The sequence below is a fragment of the Muscardinus avellanarius genome (assembly GCF_963383645.1).
Source record: "Muscardinus avellanarius genome assembly, chromosome: 8".
Classification (NCBI taxonomy): Eukaryota; Metazoa; Chordata; class Mammalia; order Rodentia; family Gliridae; genus Muscardinus; species Muscardinus avellanarius.
The window spans coordinates 38,037,528-38,056,924 of NC_137794.1; positions in this window are offsets into that span (position 1 = coordinate 38,037,528).

Consider the following 19,397-nt stretch of genomic DNA (forward strand, 5'->3'; position numbering starts at 1 on the left):
CTGGGGTATACTGGAACCTAGGGCCAGTGGAAGCTGGGGAAGTTTTGCATGCTGTGCAAAATGAATACACAAACACATACAACTTTGGATTTGAGTGTTGACTTCCAATTATGAGTGTTCCACAAATATAACGAAAGATGTGCTGTTTCTTCATCTGGGATTATGTCAGGTATTTATTGACCTCTAAGTTATATGGTGGCCTAGAACCTGAGATCCTCTTGTACTGGGATGTACTGGGACTACAGGTGTGAGCCACTATTCCTGGCTTCTCTGGCATTAGTCTGATTGTTAAAGGCTGGTGTCCCTTTTGGCCTTGTTATTTCTTTTCCCAGGCCATTTTACTTGTTAATGTAACTAAAATGGTTCATAGTCATTAATGTGTAAATATTCTTCCTACAGAACCTTTTCCTAAAGTAGAGTCTGCTTTGGGAAGTCAGTATGTGATGAACTGTCTTGTTTCGGTTACAAATCATGTCTATAGTTGGTAATTATACCCAGATTGTCATCACATGGCTTTTAGGAAGGCCTTCTTTCCAGTTAAATTGGAACATACTAAGAAGAAATAGACCAGGAAGTCCTTGTCAAGGATGATTATATTTCTAAGCACTAGGACTCAGTAGCAAACCATGTTGCAAATAGATGTGCTGTCGCCCAGGTTTTGTTGCTTATTTTTATAGCCCACAGGCAGAGTAGATAGGGTATTTCTACACTTTATTTCAACATTGTTCACACCATCTACGTTAGAGGCTTCCCAAGTCAGTTTCTTTGCTCATCCATGAGAAGCAATTTTCTTATCTGCCATAATTTTAGAAGATTGCAGTAATTCAGCCACATTTTCAAGCTCTACCACCACATCTGCTGTTACTTCCTCTGCTTAAGTTTTAAACCTTAAGGGCCTTACAGTTTGGGGGATGGTAAATGAACATTGGCATTGATAATTACCAGTTAGCCAGGTGTGGTGGCACATACCTGTAATCCCAGTACTTGGGAGGTTGAGACAGGAGGATTCCAGGTTTGAGGACAGCCTCAGGAAGTAGTAAAACTCATAAAGCTAGGGAGACCCTGTTTCAAAATTAAAATAGGGCTGGGGGTATAGCTTGAAGGTAGAATGTTCCTTAGTTCCATTCCAAGTACCACCAGAAAAAAAAGTTACCAGTTTCATTGAACTTAAATAAGAATGAGCTTGCTCTTTGAAACTTCAAAGCCAGGTATTGGCTTCTCTCTAGCTATGAAAATCCTAAGTGGCATCTTCTTCCAAAATAAGGCTGTTTCATATTTATTAAAAATTTATTTTTTGTTACTGGGGATGGAACCCAGAAGCATTCTACCTCCAAAGCACACCCAGCCCTATTTTTTCTTCTTTATTTTGAAACTGGGTCTCACTGAGTTTCAAAAGGCCTCACTAAGTTCCTGAGGCTGTCAGTTAGCCACTATCCTCCTGTCTTAGCCTCCCAAATGCTGGGATTACAAGCGTGCACCACCATGCCCAGCAAAAAACCTGTTTTTTTTGTGTGTGGGGGTTTTTTTGTTTGTGTGTTTTGTTTTTGACACAGGGTCTTGCTAAATTGCTCAGGTTGGCCTTGAACTTGCATCCTTCCCCATCTCAGCTTTGTGAGTTAAGCTGGGGTTACAGGTGTGTGCCACCACATTAGCTGAAATTTTGTTCTTTAGCCATGTTAATTATCTTGACTAGATCTGCAGCTTCTAGGCACTTGCTGTTTCACCTTTTACTTTTATACTATTTGACACTTTTCCCCCCAGGACTGGGGGTGGAACCCAGGGGTATTTTACCTCCAAGTTACACCCCCAGCCCTATTTTTTTTTTATTCTTTTAAGAAAATTTTTATTGGTGCAATGCAGTCATACATCTTAATGGAGTACAAGATGGTAGAGGCATACATGCACACATCACTCATTTAGCCTTTTTTTTTTTAAACAGGATCTCACTAACTTGCAGACAGCTTCACTAAGTGGCTGAGCCTGGCAGTGAACCCAAATCCTCCTGTCTCAACTCCCAAGTACTGAGATTACAAGTGTACACCACCATGCCTTCTGAGACAGCTTACACCTCACGAACCAATCTCTGCTGGCTTCAGACTTCTACAGCTTTCTCCCTTATTCAGCTGTCATAAAATTGAAGAGAATTAGGATATTGCTCTGTATTAGGTTTTGGTTTAAAGAAATGTAGTTAGTTTGATCTTCTAACCAGGTCACTAAAACTTTCTCCTTGTCAGACATAAGTATATTTCACTTATATTTCTTACGTTCACTGAGGTAACATTTTTTTTTTTTTTTGTGGGTCTGGGGGTGGAACCCAGAGACATTTGCCCTTCGAGCTACACCCCCTGACCAATTTTTTATTATTTTGAAACAGGGCCTTACTAAGTAGCTGAGGGTGTCCGTGAACCGCAATCCTCTGGTCTCAGCCTCTCAAATGCTGGGATTACAAGTGTACGCCACCACCCCCGGCTGCAGTAACATTTTTTTCATTTCCTTCAAGAACTTTTCCTTTCCACCCACAACTTTGCTGAATTTTGGTAAAGAGGCCAAGCTTTTGGCCTGTTTTGGCTTTTGATACAACCTTCCTCACTAAGCTTAATCATTTATAGCTGTTGATTTACTTATTTATTTTTGTGGTACTGGGGGTGGAACCCAGGGGCTTTTCTGCCTCCAGGCTATACTCCCAGACCTATTTTATATTTTATTTGGAAACAGGGTCTCACTAAGTTGCTGAAAGCCTCACTAAGTAGCTGAGGCTGGCTTCAAAACTGTGCAATCCTCCTGTTTCATCCTCCCAAGTGTATAGCTATTGATTTAAAAGAAAAGACTGAGCCAGGCAGGGTGATGCACACTTGTAAACCCAATTCTTGGAAAGCTGAGACAGGAGGATCACAGGTTCAAAGCCTGCCTTGGCAATTAAGCGATGCTCTCAGAAATCTAGGGAGACCATGCTTCCAAATAAATAAAATACTTAGGAGGCCATTGTAGGGTTAATTGACCTAATTTCAATATCATTGTATATCAAGAAATCGGAAGGCCCCCAAAATTCACAGCATTTAAAGCTCCCTTATAACATTTCTGGTTTTGTTTTTTTTAATTGAAGTACTATCAGTGATAGGAAAAAATATCAGAGAAATTCAGAAGACTTAGTAGTATATAGGATGGGTTGGAGATAAAATGGCTGATATAATAGAAGATTTTTTAAATGAGAGAATTGTCATCTTAGACCTTAGTAAATGAGGGAAGAGGTGCTAGTAAGGATGTTAATATTAAGCTAATGTCTTACAACTTATGCATGGAAAGCAGAATAACTGCTACAATGAGAAAAATTAATAGAAACATGGGAAATTTTGTAAAAAGGCTAGACTATGTTATTCTTAGAGTTCTACCCTTAATATTCAGAGGAAAAAGAAAAGTTAACAGTGGAAATGACTTAGGACCCATAGTTTTGGTTTGTGCTTTTTGTTTTATTTTATAATACTGATGCTTGAACCCAGGGCATTGAGCATGCTACACAACCACTCTACCACCGAGCCACAAACCCAGGTCCAGAGCAAGTAATCATTTACAGTTGCAACATTTTCCTTAAGCGAAAGGACATGACAGCTAAGTTTCTTGAACTTGATAATATTAGAACTGTAGAACTATTCTGGTTTCCTCCCTGTTCTCACAGGGCCATTGCTACCTCTAGAAGTATCCCAGTTCATTTTTGTTGTTGGCATATCGCATTGGCCTGGGAACGTGATTTTCCCCTCTTCCCTTCTCATCAACTGTTTCACCAACACAATGAGAAATCACCTTGACCAGGTAGGTGCCTCTCTGCCCAAGCTTCTTGCGTGGTTTGCATGGAGAAAGGAGGAACACACCAGAATACTACTAAGATCATGGCAAGGTTCTAGCCCTGGGGTGCGCATAGCTGAACAAGACAAAACATCCACTCTCAGGAAGTTTCAATCTGAGCTGTGCTTCCTCAGAGAGGGTCTGAAGCAGAATTCTGGGGTCAGAGTGTTGCAAGGTTTCTGGTGAAGGACTGTTCCAACTTTGGGCTCCCCTTAACACCTCTGTTAGCATCTCTCTAATAAAACTCCCTGTGCCCAAGAAAGAAGAAACAAGGGGTAAAAACACAATGCCTCAACTCATACTTGTAGAGCAACGTACATTTTTGTTTTGTTGGGGGAATAATGCAAGGATGCAACTGCCCGTCAATCTGGAGCCTCTGCTGTCTCCTCCACAGCCTACTTGGCCTATCGCGGCATCTTCTCAGCACAAGAGAAGAGCAGGCCCCTAAAGAGTAGACAAGTTGTCACTTCTGGCAAAACAGAAAGCTGCTACACTTTTGACATGACAGGATTTTTGACTTTTGCTACATGCATCCAGATTTCAAAGTTGTTAGGCCCATATTTCAATCAGGTGCAATCTAAAGGGATCATGAACTTCCTCTTCCCTTTCCAGTTTCTACAAAGGCACTCCCAACAGGAACTGGCCCTCCCACTAAGGCATTGGAAAGTCTACCTTTTCCTTCGGTATTTTGGTTTTCAAAGATCACAGCCTTTCCCTATGGTATCTTGTGATAAAATGCAATGATCCCATAAGCCATAATACCTTGTAAGGTGAGATGGAGTTTTTCTGAAAGGAGATAGAAGGTCGCCCCCCACAGCCCAGCTCAAGAATTTCACTTCAAATGGTTCAACTTAAAACTAATGTTCACAAGTCAATTCAGATTTGGTAGCAATTTGTTGATTCAGTAGAAATTGCCTGGTCAGCCAGTGTGGTAGTGCACACCTGTTTGTTATCTCAGCTACGGGAAAGCTGAGGCAGAAGGATCACAGTTCAAGGCCAGTGTGGGCAATTTAGCAAGAACCCGTCTCAACAACATAAAGGGCTGGAAGTGTAACTGGCTTCATTCCCCAGTACAAGGAAGGCAGAGAGGGAGGGAGGAGGGAAGGAGGGAGGGAGGGAGGGAGGGAGGAAGGAAGGAAGGAAGGAAGGAAGGAAGGAACCCAGTCATGCAACTGGCATTCCTGGTCAGCCTGCTATGGGGCTGGTATATTCCCTCTATTCTTGGAAAGAAAGATTTTATCCCAAGGTAGTCATGAAAAGCTGTATTGGATAAATTCCATAGAAGGGTCTGGGAGCAGAGTAAAAAAGAGAGGGCAAAGAAGAGAGAGGAAAAGTTGAGAGGGAGAAGATAGCAGAAAAGGGAGAGAGATCCTGCTGCCTCCTGGTGGGCTTTTTAACCTCCCACCCGACATCCATTCCTTTTCACACACACACACACACACACACACACACACACACACACACACACATATATATATATGAAACATTTTTCCTATATATACATTTTTCATATATATGAATATATTTTTTCATATATATATATATATATATATATAGTGTGTGTGTGTGTGTGTGTGTGTGTGTGTGTGTGTGTGTGGTACTGGGGGTGGAACTTTATACCAGGGGCTTTATACCTCCAAGCTATACTCCCAGACCTATTTTATACTTTATTTGGAAACAGGGTCTCACTGAGTTGCTGAGAGCCTCACTAAGTAGCTGAGGCTGGCTTTGAACCTGTGCGATCCTCCTGTCTCTGCCTCCCAAGCGCGGGGATTACAAGTGTGCGCACCCACGCCCGGCATGTATATTCATTTTGGGTTTCTTGCCACCGCTTAGTGCGGCTGCTCAGAATTGTATCACGTGGGAAACCTAAAGCTGCAATGTAATGGGCTGGGAGTCTCCTACATGGCTGGGCAGGGCAATTCCTGTCTTTCCTCTTAAGAAGGGCTTTCCTGTCCTTTTTCTCTCTTCCCTGTTTTATTTCCTAACTACCTAACAAGCCCATAGCATCGCCTGGCAGGCAGAGAGTGTGCCACTGCCAGGGAGCTGGGCCTGGAGGAGCCATAGGTTTTCAAGACCAAGTTTTGGCTGGGAGTTCTGAACCAACTGGGTCGAGGAAGATACAAGAACCTCTATAGCGTCACCCACCACCTTAGCATCCCTGGAGATGATCATAATATCAAACAGGGTGCACTCCTTTGGAGCTTGGATAGTGATCAGATGGTGGAGTGGAGACAATATTGCGAGCGCTGTTCCTAGAAGGCAGAGCCCATGCCCACTTCACTTTCACCTCCTATGGTCAAAGGAGCTTCTAGGGTCATTTGTTAGCCTCTGTGTCAGTCAATAAAAAATGTCAAAGATTAGTTTAGCATTGCTTCTCAATTTATCATGTCAATTTTTTTTGGGGGGGGGGATAGCTTCAAGATTAAAACAGAGCCAGGAGTGGTGGCACACACTTATAATCCCCATGCTTCGGAGGCCGAGACAGGAGGATCACATAGGTTCGAAGCCAGCCTCAGCTACTTAGTGAGGCTCTCAGCAATTTAGTGAGACCCTGTTTCTTTTCTTTTCTTTTTCTTTTTCTTTTTCTTTCTTTTTTTTTTTTTTTTTTTTTTTTTTTTTTTTTTTGGTAGTACTGGGGGTGGAACCCAGAGGCTTTCTACCTCCGGGCTTTACTCCCAGACCTTTTTTTATATTTTATTTGGAAACAGGGTCTCACTAAGTTGCTGAAAGCCTCACTAAGTAGCTGAGGCTGGCTTCGAACCCGTGTGATCCTCCTGTCTCAGCCTCCCAAGCATGGGGGATTATAAGCGTGTGCCACCACGCCTGGCTGACCCTGTTTCAAAAAAAAAAAAAAAGATTAAAACAGATACAGAATGTGAGGGTTTTGTCTTTTACCTATGTAAGAGAGTGTGGTTGGGTTGAAACTTAGTATTTTGTTATTGCTGTACTGAGGATTGAATCCAGGGGTGTTCTGTCTCTGAGGTATACCCTCAGCCCTAATTAATTAATTAATTAATTAATTTTTGTGGTACTAGGGATAGACCCCAGGGACTTTCTACCTCCGGGCTACAATCCCAGACCTATTTTGTATATCATTTGGAAACAGGGTCTCACTAAGTAGCAGAGAGCCTCCTAAGTAGCTGAGGTTGACTTCAAACTTGTGTGATTTTCCTGTCTCAGCCTCCCAAGTACTGGGATTACAAGCGTGCGCCACTATTCCTGGGATTTATTTTATTTATTTTGAAACAGAGTTTCACCAAGTTGCTGAGGACCTGCCTGGAACCTGTAATCCTCCTGGGTCAGCCTCCCAATTACTGGGATTACAAAATGCACCATGGAGGTTGGTTGAAACCTTTTATCTTAATGCACAAGAAAGGGAAGATGGGAATAATTCCAGATGTACCTTCCCAAACTTTAGCAGAAGTAAATACTGACCCAGAAAGTTATAATTTCAATTACAAAATATTTTTAAAAATCTGACAGAGTAAAGTATCTGATATAGTGCAAATACTAATCATGGAGAAATATAAAAATATAAGGCTACGGTAGAATTATAGCAGGACTTCTTTAAAAACAAAAGACTTATTTAAAAAGAAAAAAACAAAGCCAGGCGTGGTGGTACATGCTTGTAATCCCAGCATTTGGGAGGCTGAGACAGGAGGATTGCAGTTCGCCTCAGCTATTTAGTGAGTCCCTTCACAATTCAGTGAGACCCTATTTCAAAAATAAAAAGAGTAAAATATAGGGGCTGGGGGGTACAGCTTCAAGGTAGAATGCCCCTGGGTTCCATTGCCAGTAACGCAAAAAAAAAAAAAAAAAAAAGAAAATACCATATAAGAATGGCTTTTATTTAAAAACAATAATAACAACAATAACAACAACAACTCCTAGCTGCATGCTTGTAATCCCAGTACATGGGAGGCTGAGACAGGAGGATCATGCATGCTCGAAGCCAGCCTCAGCTGGCTATCAGTAACTTTTTTTTTTTTTTTTGTGGTACTGGGGATAGAACCCAGGGGCCTTCTACCTCCAAGCTACACCTGCCAGCCCTATTTATTATTCTTTACTTTGAAACAGGGTTTCACTGACTTGCAAAGGGCCTAAGTACCTGAGGCTGTCCGAGAACCACAATCCTCCTGTCTCAGCCTCCCAAATGCCGGGTTTACAAGCATGCACCACCATGCTTGGTTGGCTTTCAGTAACTTAATGAGACCTTTTTTCCAGATAAAATATAAAATAGGTGTGGGAGTCGGGCCTGGCGGTAGGAAGCCCCTGGGTTCCATCCCCAGTACCACACACAAAATGTCCTGACTGATGTTCTGTTTTATCATTTCAAAGTCATAATTATCATGCACCAAACATAAATTTGAAGCATTTCTAAGTAAATAATTCTTCAGTTTCTCTAAAAATACTAGATTAAAGCAATGCTTCTAAACTCAGTATTTGTAGTTTTATTTTCTGCGGGTCTGAGGAGGGAAGCCAGGGGTATTCAACCTCTGAGCTATACCCCCTGCCCTATTTTTTATTCTTTATTTTATTTATTTTTATTTATTTTTTTATTTTTTTTGGTGGTACTGGGGTTCCTGGGAGCCCTTCTACCTCCAGGCTACACTCCCAGACCTATTTTTACATTTTTTATTTGGAAACAGGGTCTCCTAAGCCAGCGCACGCGGCTGGCTTCCAACCTGCACGATGCCTCCCAAGCGCGGGGATTACAAGCATGCGCCACCACGCCCGGCTTTTATTCTTTATTTTAAAACAGAGTCTCACTGAGTTGCAAAGGGCCTCAATAAGTAGCTGGGGCCGTCCACAAACCGAGCTCCTCTGGTCTCAGCCTCTCAAATGCTGGGATTACAAGCGTGCGCCACCACGCCTGGCTAGTATTTGTAGTTTTGAAGTTTGTTGTGTTGCTGCACAAATTCTTGTTTCATTACAATAATTTGTTTCTACTATTTAGTCTCAAATCATATCTATTTGAAGGACCGTGTTCCTATCTCTTCATATGTTCTTCCATCTTTCACCCAAAAGGCTGTCAAAATCTAAATAATTATTAATATGTCATATTGAAATATACAACATTCTTGCTGAGCGTGGTGGGGCATGCTTGTAGCCCCAGCATTTGGGAGGCTGAGACAGGAGGATTGCGGTTTGCAGACAGCCTCAGCTACTTAGTGAGGCCCTTTGTAAGTCAGTGAGACCTTGTTTCAAAATAAAGAATAAAAAATTGGGCGGGGATTATAGCTTGGAGGTAGAATGACCCTGGATTCCATCCCCAGTACTGCCAAAAGAAAAAAAGAAAAAGAAAAAAGAAATATACAACATTCTAGGAACAGCATGCTTTGATTTGTTTTTGTTTTTGTGGTACTGGGGGTGGAACCCAAGGGCTTTTCTTTTCTTTCTTTTTTTTTTTTTTGGTGGTACTGGGGGTGGAACCCAGAGGCTTTCTACCTCCGGGCTACACTCCCAGACCTATTTTATACTTTATTTGGAAACAGGGTCTCACTAAGTTGCTGAGAGCCTCACTAAGTAGCTGAGGCTGGCTTCGAACCTGTGCGATCCTCCTGTCTCTGCCTCCCAAATGCTGGGATTACAAGCGTGTGCCACTTCACCAGGTGAAGCCGTTTTCAACTCCTACTATCCATCACACTCTCCATCAAGAGGAGACTTATTAGTCGAGCGCGCGCTTGTAATCCCAGCATTTGGGAGGCTGAGACAGTAGGATGGAGGTTCGTGGATAGCTTCAGCTACTTAGGCCCTTTGTAACTCAGTGAGACCCTCTTTCACAGTAAAGAATAAAATGTAGGGCTGGAGATGTATCTTGGAGGTAAAATGTACCTGGATTCCATCCCCAGTACCAAAAAAAGAAAAAGAAAAAAAAGATATGACTTATCATGGCGAGCTTAAAACACCTGCTATACATACCCTTTCACTCCCATTCCCGCAATTGGCGTTCGTGGTCGTTCCACGAACGGCCACGTGGCTGCGCTGTGGAGCAGCCAGCGTCTGGAGGCAGGAGCGGGGCGGGGCGGGGCGGCCGGGGGCGGGGATCGCTGGCGTCGACGTCGACGTAGCGTGGCGCGCGGTGCACGCTGGGAGCTGTCACTAGGCCTTGGGCTCCGGTGCCTTCGTGTGGCTGCCGCGGTTGCCAGGAGAGCGGCGCCGGCGGGGAGCGGCCGAGCCCTCGGCAGGTACTGCGTCCCGCCCGGCGCCGTCCCGGCCCAGCTCGCTGTGAGCCGCCGGGACGCTGCGGTCCGCCCCGAGGTCAGGCGCTGCCGACCGGCCCCGCCAGGACCTCGACGCCGGCGCCGGCTCCCGGAGCCGGGCTGCGGGCTGCGGGCTGCGGGCTGCGGGCTGCGGGCGGGAGGGCGGAGGGCGGGCCGGGGCGGCGCAGCCTCGCGCGCCGGCGGGGCCCGGGAGCGCGGGAGGCGCGGGCCCTGGGGTTGGCCGCGCTGCCCTTAGGCTGGGGGTCGTCTCTGATGGAGGAGGCGCGAGCCCAGTCAGCATCCGAGGGCCCAGGTAGCGGTTAGAAAGGTGCGCGGACGCCTAGGAAGAGGAAGGCAGGAGGCACGCGGAAGTTGTTAACAGTGATCACCTTTGATTCCCAAGCCTTTTAGAGTTGCAACATAGCCATAGTTACTCGTTCCGCCTCCTGCCTTCCACCTGGAGAGGGGGGCACACGAGTGGGCTTTTAAAAAACTAAATAAGTCTTATTCTGATTAAGCGTACACTATCTTAAGAGTTCTGTGGAGTTTACCAAATATACAGATTGGAAAGAATTTAATTTAGAGACTTGTTAAAACATGTTTTTGGCTATTGCAGATATATTTTGAAATATCAGTATGGCCTTCTATGAAAAACATGAGAGCATTATGTGCTAAGTAAGTCTCGACTTCATAGTCCTAACACAGTGATTTATTTTAGCTTACAGAAGTAAAGTAAAACCGCAGGCCGTCCAGTTGCCTTATTTTAATGATTACTTTCAGCTAAACTTAATTATTCCTGAGAATTGCTAGGCAAATAAATTGCTGGGTGGACTTCATTATATAGGGGTCCAATTTTTGAACAAAGAATTAAAAACACCTAAGTTGATATACAAAGCAGAAAAAGTGACAACGTAGCCAAAATGTTAAATGTAAATTAAATGTTATCACTTAAGTGTTTGTGAACAAAGGAATCCTCTGTTGTGTAGTTGCAGTGGAAAGAGCTCTGGGCTGAAGATGAAAACGCAGGGTTCAAGTTCCTCATTCTGTTTTTAATTGCGAGCTTCTCAGTGGTTTTTTTTTTTTTTTTTGTTTGTTTTTTGTTTTTTGTTTTTATGGCAGTGCTGGAGAACCCGGGTCCTCACACCTACTTGGCAAACTTTCTACCACTGAGCTACACCCTAGTCATTGTAACCTTTATTTGTTTTTCTTTTTGCTTTATTTTGATGGAAATCAAACGCAGGGCCTTGCATGTGCCAGCCCTCAATTTTGTCATCCCTTTAAGGAAATTTGAGAATACCAGGTTTTCCAAATTGTTTCCCCTGACACTATACACAACAATTTTTATGGGCTTACTTCCCCTAAACAGTGTTTCACGACAAGTGATATGAGAACTCATGGACTAAACCAAGTGTAATGTTTGATTTGTCTATAAAGTCAGACTCCCCAACACTTATATATACTCTTATATATGCATTTATACAATCTACAGGAGGAAAGTTATTGTAACATTTCTTAAATTTACCTAGCCAGGAAGCCTATTTTCTCATGGTGGACCTGTTAACATCTCTTAGAATATAATTACATGAAATACTAATTTGAAAATTGCTATAATAGAGCCATGTCCACTATGAACCTTAAAATTTCATGCATTAGCCGGGCATGGTGGTGCACGCTTGTCATCCCAGCACTGGGGAGGCAGAGACAGGAGGATTGCGCAGGTTCGAAGCCAGCCTCAGCTACTTAGTGAGGCTCTCATCAACTTAGTAAGACCTTGTTTTTGAATAAAATATAAAATAGGTCTGGGAATGTAGCTCGGGAGTAGAAAGCCTCTGGGTTCCATCCCCAGTACCACCAAAAAAAAAAAAAAAAAAAAAAAAAATTCCATGCATTAGGCCTTTTTTGTTGCCAAGTTTTCTGGGGCATAAAGATGTAGTGGTAACTTACTGGCATAACAAGAATTATATTTCTTTGGTAAAATATTAATATTAAGTATATTTGCTGGTCTCTTGTGATTTCTAATTTTTAATTTATGGTAGAAGAATATATATACATTTATTTTTTGATTGGGTATTTAATCCACGTCCATTCTACTTTCAGTCTACACTTCAGCCCTTTTTTTATTTCTTACTTTGCTGAACTACAGAGGGTCAAACTAAGTTGCTTATGTTGGCCTCAAACCTGCAATTTTATCTCAGCTTCTTAAGTACTGGTCCAGCTAAAGTTTACCTTTTTTTACTTTAAGATGGGGGGAGAGGACACTGGGGATTGAATCTAAGGTTTCACACATGCTAGGCAAGTTCTATACCATTGAGCTGTACCCCTCGATTCAGTTCTTTTGCCATAATTAACTCATGTTTTGATTTTGACTTTATGGTCATTATTGATTTTATTCAGAATGGCATTTTAAGGTTCTAACAAAGACTTGTTGCTAATGATGTTATTTTTACTATGGTTTCCCCTTCTTGCTATGAAATATTAAAGTTATGAAATTAATAGAAACCATGGAAGATGTACTTAATGTTTAATAACTATATGATTGTATGCTCTTAGGTTATCAAAAAGAGCTAAAAGTTAAAACAAAATTCTGAGTTACTTCTAAATAGCTTTTAAACAGTATGTGAGTGTTGAATACAATCTTAAATTATTTTTACTAAATTCTTTTAAGTGTCACAATTCATATGGGTATTCTATTTTTTGTTATTAGGGGTAAGTGCTATAAGTGCATATTTTTGTTTGAAGGGAGAGGTGGGGGCAAAGCATTTAATTTTAATAGATAAGCCTTAAATTAGGTAATTTCCAGCCTGGCATAGTGGTACACACTTGTAATCCCAGCATTTTTGTAATCCCAGTATTCTGGAGGCTGAGAAGGGAAGATCACAGTTCACATACAGCCTCAGCTACTTAGTGAGTCCCTTTGCAACTGAGACCCTGTTTCAAAATTTAAAAAATGGGGCTGGGGTGTAGCTTAGAGATAGAATGCCTGCCCCTGGGTTCTGTCCCCAGTATCACAAAAAAATTAGGTAATTTTCCTGATAAAACCATTTGGTAGATGTATAATGCTTATATTTTTGTGTTGTAAAGTTAGTAGCTAACGGGTTTTTTTGTTTGTTTGTTTTGCGGTACTGGGGATGGAACCCAGGGGCATTCTACCTCCGAGCTACACCTCTAGCCCTATTTTTTATTCTTTATTTTGAAACAGGGTTTCACTGAGTTGCAAAGGGCCTTCACTAAGTAATAGCTGAGGCTGTCCATGAACCGAGATCCTCCTGTCTCAGCCTCCTGAATGCTGGGATTACACGCATGTGCCACCACGCCCAGCTAACAGTTTTTTTAAAAAGGTATATGGACAATAAAGTAAACATTTAAACAGATCCTAATTTCTGCCCTAGAAATGTTCCACAAAGATCCAGTCTCTAAACATTTTTTGTTAAATTCAACAGAAGGAAAGTAATGGACTCCAATGAAAACGACAAAGCTAACAGGTTTTTAAATTTATTACATGAAAATAGTTTTGATTTCCCCGTTTTTGAACTGTGATTTCCTTTTTCTGTGTGTTGTATTTACCTCCTCCTCCCCATGCTATCTAAGCTTGAAACCTCAATGACCTTTTACTGTATAGGTCAAAGACAGTATCAAATTTATTAAGGAAAAATTTGTATATAATAATGTACATCAATTTTGTGGTTCATTTCAATGAATTTTAACATACAAATACCCATGTTACTACTGCCAAAACCAAGATTTGGAATGTATTACAAATCAAGGTTGTATGCATGCTTTTGCTCTCAGAATTCTGTCTCTGTGTCTCTATATTATAGCTGACTTTCAAGTCCTAGTGCAAATGCCAACTTGTCTGTGAATCTTTTTTGAGTACCTCATTTTAAATAATTTCTTCTTCTGACCATATGTGTGTGTGTGTGTGTGTGTGTGTGTGTGTGTGTGTGTGTATATATATTTTTTTTTTTTGTGGTACTGCGGATTGGACCTGCCTCCAAACTACACCCCAAGCCCTGCGTTTTATTCTTTATTTTGAAACAGGGTCTCACTAAGTTGTGGAGGGCTTCACTAAGTAGCTGAGGCTGTCCTCAAACTGTGATCCTCCTGTCTCAGCCTCCCAAATGCTGGGATTATAAGTGTGTATCACCACGATTGGCGTTTGGCTTTATATTTTTAATATCCTTCTTCGTTCTTCATGCTGGCTGAACTGATGGCATGTACATAACAAGCACTTATTTATTAGCCAAATAGATTAATATAGTATTTCTGGAATTTATGTCATTCTTATATCATCTTTGAAATTTTTGCTATATGTTCATACTTCTGTATATCATTTCTTTACATGAATATGATTAATATTATCTTAGAGGAAACTTGAAACAACCACGAATTAAAAGCATGTAGGGAGCCGGGCATGGTGTCTCACACTTGTAATCCCAGTATTCCAGAGGCTGAGACCAGAGGATCATAATTTTGGGCCAGCCTCAGCTACTTACTGAGGCCCTTTGCAACTTAGTGAGACCCTGTTTCAAAATAAAGAATAAAAAATAGGGCAGGGTATGTAACTCAGAGGTTGAATGCCCCTGGGCAAAAACAAAAACAAAACTGCGTAGCACTTTTCCATAAACAAAGGTAGACATAGATTTAAAAAAAATGAAAGCATTGTTGTTCCTTTCTAGATAAAGCCTTTGTGACTGTATGCACTTTGTTTTAATAGGAGATTAGCCAGCTGGGCATGGTGGCGCAAGCTTGCAATCCCAGCTTCAGGAGGCTGAGACAGGAGAATTGTAGTTTGTGGACAGCCTCAGGTACTACTTAGTGAGGTCCCTTGCAACTCAGTGAGACCCTGTTTCAAAATAAAGAATAAAAAATAGGACTGGTGGTGTAGCTCAGAGATAGAATGCCCCTGGGTTCCATCCCCAGTACTGAAAAAAAAATTAAAGATTAACCAGATTTTCAGTGGTATTGATAACATCCTGCCCCCAAACATTCTTCTTGGTGAGACTTTTTTTTCTTGATGCAGTGAGAAGAATTAAGAATGAGTGGGGTGTGGTGCCACATGCCTGTAACCCCAGTACTTGGGAGGCTGAGATAGGATCATAGGTTCCTGGTCAGCCTCTGCTACTTTAGTGAGTCCCCCTCCCTGCATTTTAGTGAGACCCTGTTTCAAAGTAAAGAATAAAAGCTGGGCATGGTGGCACTTGCTTGTAATTCCAGTACTTGGGATGCTGAGATGGGTGAATAGAAGGTTTGCGGTCAGACTTAGCCACTTAGTGAGGCCCTCGCAATTTAGTGAGACCCTGTTTCAAAAAAAAGAACAAAATAGGGGAATAGAATGCTCCTGGGTTTCATCCCTAGTTGTGCAGAAAGAAAAAAGAAGAATTGAGAGTGAAGACTAACTTTCTCACTTGATTTCAGTGTCAGCACAGTCCTCTTATTCCACGAGATCATTTTCTGTTCCATTGGTAACTCTGTGAGACTGAATTAAATTTTTTTTTTTTTTTTTTTTGGTGGTACTGGGGTTCCTGGAAGCCCTTCAACCTCCAGGCTACACTCCCAGACCTATTTTATATATTTTTTATTTGGAAACAGGTTCTCCTAAGCCAGCACGCGGCTGGCTTCGAACCTGCACGATCCTCCTGTCTCTGCCTCCCAAGCGCGGGAATTACAAGCGTGCGCCACCACGCCCGGCTGAATTAATTGTTTTGAAAATTCCTTAGAATTTTACATGTGCAAGAGTCAGTAAATAAAGCCTTAATTGCAGATTGCAAAATGTACAAGAGTTAACTTTAAAACCACAGTACAAATCCGGGCGTGGTTGCATACGCTTGTAGTCCCAGCATTCCGAGGCTGCGACTGGAGAATCATGGTTCGAGGACAGCCTCAGCTACTTAGTGAGGCTATTTGCAAGTCAGTGGACCCTGTTTTGAAATAAAGAATAAAAAATAGGGCTGGGGGTGTAGTTTGGAAGTCGAATGCCGCTGGGTTCCATCCCCAGTACAGTAAAAAAACAAAACAAAAAACACAGTACAAAGAGGTAAACTTAATATGATTATTATTCAATCAGAGAAGTGTCTTTATTTTTTCAAAAATGTCTTTAGTGTTACTAGCTGGGCATGGTTGCGCACACTTGTAATGCCAGCATTTGGGAGGCTGAGACCGGAGGATTGTGGTTCGTTGACAGCCTCAGCTACTTAGTGAGGCTCTTTGCAACTTAATGAGACCCTGTTTCAAAATAAAGAATAAAAAATAGGGCAGGAGGTGTAGTTTGGAGGTCGAATGTCCCTGGGTTCCATCCCCAGACCCGCAAAAAAAAAAAAAAAAAAAAAAATGTCTTTAGTGTTACTAATGATACTTCTACAAAGCACTTTACTAGGGTGCATTTTGTCTTAAAATCTAAGGGAATAAATCTAAATCTAAAATCCAGTGGGAGATGCGGGGCGTGGTGGCGCACGCTTGTAATTCCAGTGCTTGGGAGGCTGAGACAGGAGGATCGCAGAGGTTTGAAGCTAGCCTCAGCTACTTAGTGAGGCTCTCAGCAACTTAGTGAGACCCTGTTTCCAGTTAAAATATAAAATAGGTCTGGGAGTATAGCCCGGAGGTAGAAAAGCCCTTGGGTTCCACCCCTAGTACTACACACACAAAAAAAATTAATTAAAAATTAAAACCAGTGGAGAGTTCGCTATGGTGGCACATGCTTGTAATCCCAGTACTAGGAAGGCTGAGACAGGAGAATTTCAGATTGGAGGCCAACCTCAGTAAGTAGTGAAACTCATCAACCTAGTGAAACCCTGTTTCCAAATAAAAGTAAAATAGGGCTGAGGATGTAGCTTGAAGGTAGAAGTTCCCTGGGTTCAATCCCCAGTACCACACACCAAAAACAAAACAAAAAACCAAACACACACACACACACACACACACACACACACACACACCTCTCAGTGGAAAACTTGAGAAAGTGATGTGACTGTTGATGGAGGACTGATGAAATGTTAGTGTGTTTATCTGACAAAGCTTCTGGAAAAGCAGATAAAGATAAAAGAATCTCCTGTTTACTTCTGTTCACTAAAGTTTTATATAGCCATATTTTCATATTTCTATCTTGCCAAACATTTCTGACCTTTTTTCTTCTGAGATAATGACAAATTTTCTTTCGGAAGGAGCCTCATATGTCCTGCTCTTATCTAATATATCTTGCTTTTCAATTTGCTATGACCCTAAATATAGCTGTAATTTTGAATTCTCGAGGAAATAAAAAATAAATAGGTCATTTTGTCTGGTGCTAATGTTTTCTTTTTTTAAAAATATATTTTTATTGGTGCATTGTAGTCAAACATCACAATGGAATACAAGACTTGTTAGGATATCCAAGTACACATCTCCAATCAACCTTTATCCAATCCCCATCCCACTCCCTCCCCCTCCCTCAATCCCATGCTTGATTTAGTGTTTAATATTGATATATCTAAGCTGGGCGTGGTGGCACATGCTTGCAATCCCCGTGCTTGGGAGGCTGAGACAGGAGGATCGCGGAGGTTCGAAGCCAGCCTCAGCTACTTAGTGAGGCTCTCAGCAACTTAGTGAGATCCTGTCTCCAAATATAAAATAGGTCTGGGAGTACAGCCCGGAGGTAGAAAGCCTCTGGGTTCCACCCCCAGTACCACCAAAAAAAAAAAAAAAAAAAAAAATTGATATATCTATTTACATGCATCATGTGCTTTAAAGAGATTCCATCTTCCCCATCCCATCCCCTCTGATTGGTTACCTTAATTGCTCCTTCATAGGGCCCCTTCTTCCATTAGATTTTCTCCTATTATCCATTTCTTCTTAGTTTTGCATATTAAGGAAAGCATCTGATTTTTTTCATTTTCTGTGATATTTCTTTGTGTATGCCGCTTTGCACATTCCAGTCCCACTCTCGAAGGCCCTGGCACCGGCCTGGCCACCCGGTAGACTCTGCTCCTGGCCTCGCTGGCTCCAGTACCAGCCTTGTCTCGTGGCAGGCTCCAATCCCAGCCTCGGGGCCCCAACACTGGCCTTATCTTTAGGCTAGCTCCTGTCTCAGCCTCGCTGGCTCCAGCTACGGCCTACCAAATGGCAGGCTCTGATCTCGGCTTCCGAGGCCCCAGCACTGGCCTCCCCCCTTGGCAGGCTCTGATCCCAGCCTCCAAGGCCCTGGTACCGGCCTTGCCTCACGGCAGACTCCGATCCTGGCCTCCCTGGCCCTGGCACCAACCTCGCCCCTCGGCAGGCTCCGATCTTTGCCTCCGAGGCCCCAGCAACAGTCCTGCCTCACATCAGGCTCTAATTCCGGCCTTGCTGGCCCCGGACACCTGCCTCACCCCTCTGCAGGCTCCGATCTCTGCCTCTGAGGTCCCAGCAACGTCCTGCCTCACGTCAGGCTCTGATCCTGGCCTCACTGGCCCCGACATCAGTCTCACCCCTTGGGAGGCTCCGATCCTGGCCTCAGAGGCCACAGCACTGACTGGTGCTAATGTTTTCTGAAAAACATTGAGTGGTTATAATAAGTTTATCAGTATACACAGTAATTTGCTACTAAATTGAAGGATAGTTTGCTGTTAATCTGAAATTCTGGGATGCATCTTCAAATTGGAAGTTAGAAAAGAGCCATGTTTGATGCATAATCTATTTCATAAGAGAACCTTCACCTAAACAAGTGGTTTCTTCTTTTGCTACTACAAACAAATGTGGAAGTATAGAAACACTACAGATAGACTCACTGAGGAGTGACAACTGGCTAAAAAAAAAAAAAAAAAAAAAAACCCTAAAAACACAGCAGTCTTAATTCTTTGCTTTTTATAGGTAAAATAACCCTGTATTTTTCAGTTGCTTTTTTTTGGTATCTAGCTATCTGAAACTGTTAGAATATGTGTTATTCTCATTAAATTTTCCAGATAAATTTCCTAGAGATTTTTATATTATATACCACAAATTCCATCCCAGACTACTGATTATGTTTTTTGCTTGTTTTCATATGATGTAACTAGCACAGTGGCTTTTCCATACTCTTAACATATATGTATTTTACATTGTGTCTTTTTTTTTTTTTGGTACTGAGAATTGAACCCAAAGGCATTTTACATCCAAGCTACACCTTCAGTCCCATTTTATTATTTGGAAACAGGGTCTCATGAGATTGCTGAGAGGCTTGTTAAATTGCCAATGTTGACTCTGTACCTGTGATCCTCCTGTTGCCTCCCAAGTACTGGGGTTACAAGTGTGTACCACTATACCTGCCTATTACATTATGTCTTGATTTTAAAATTTTGTGGCAGCCGGGCATAGTGGCACATGCTTGTAATCCCAGCATTCCGGAGGCTGAGATCGGAGGAT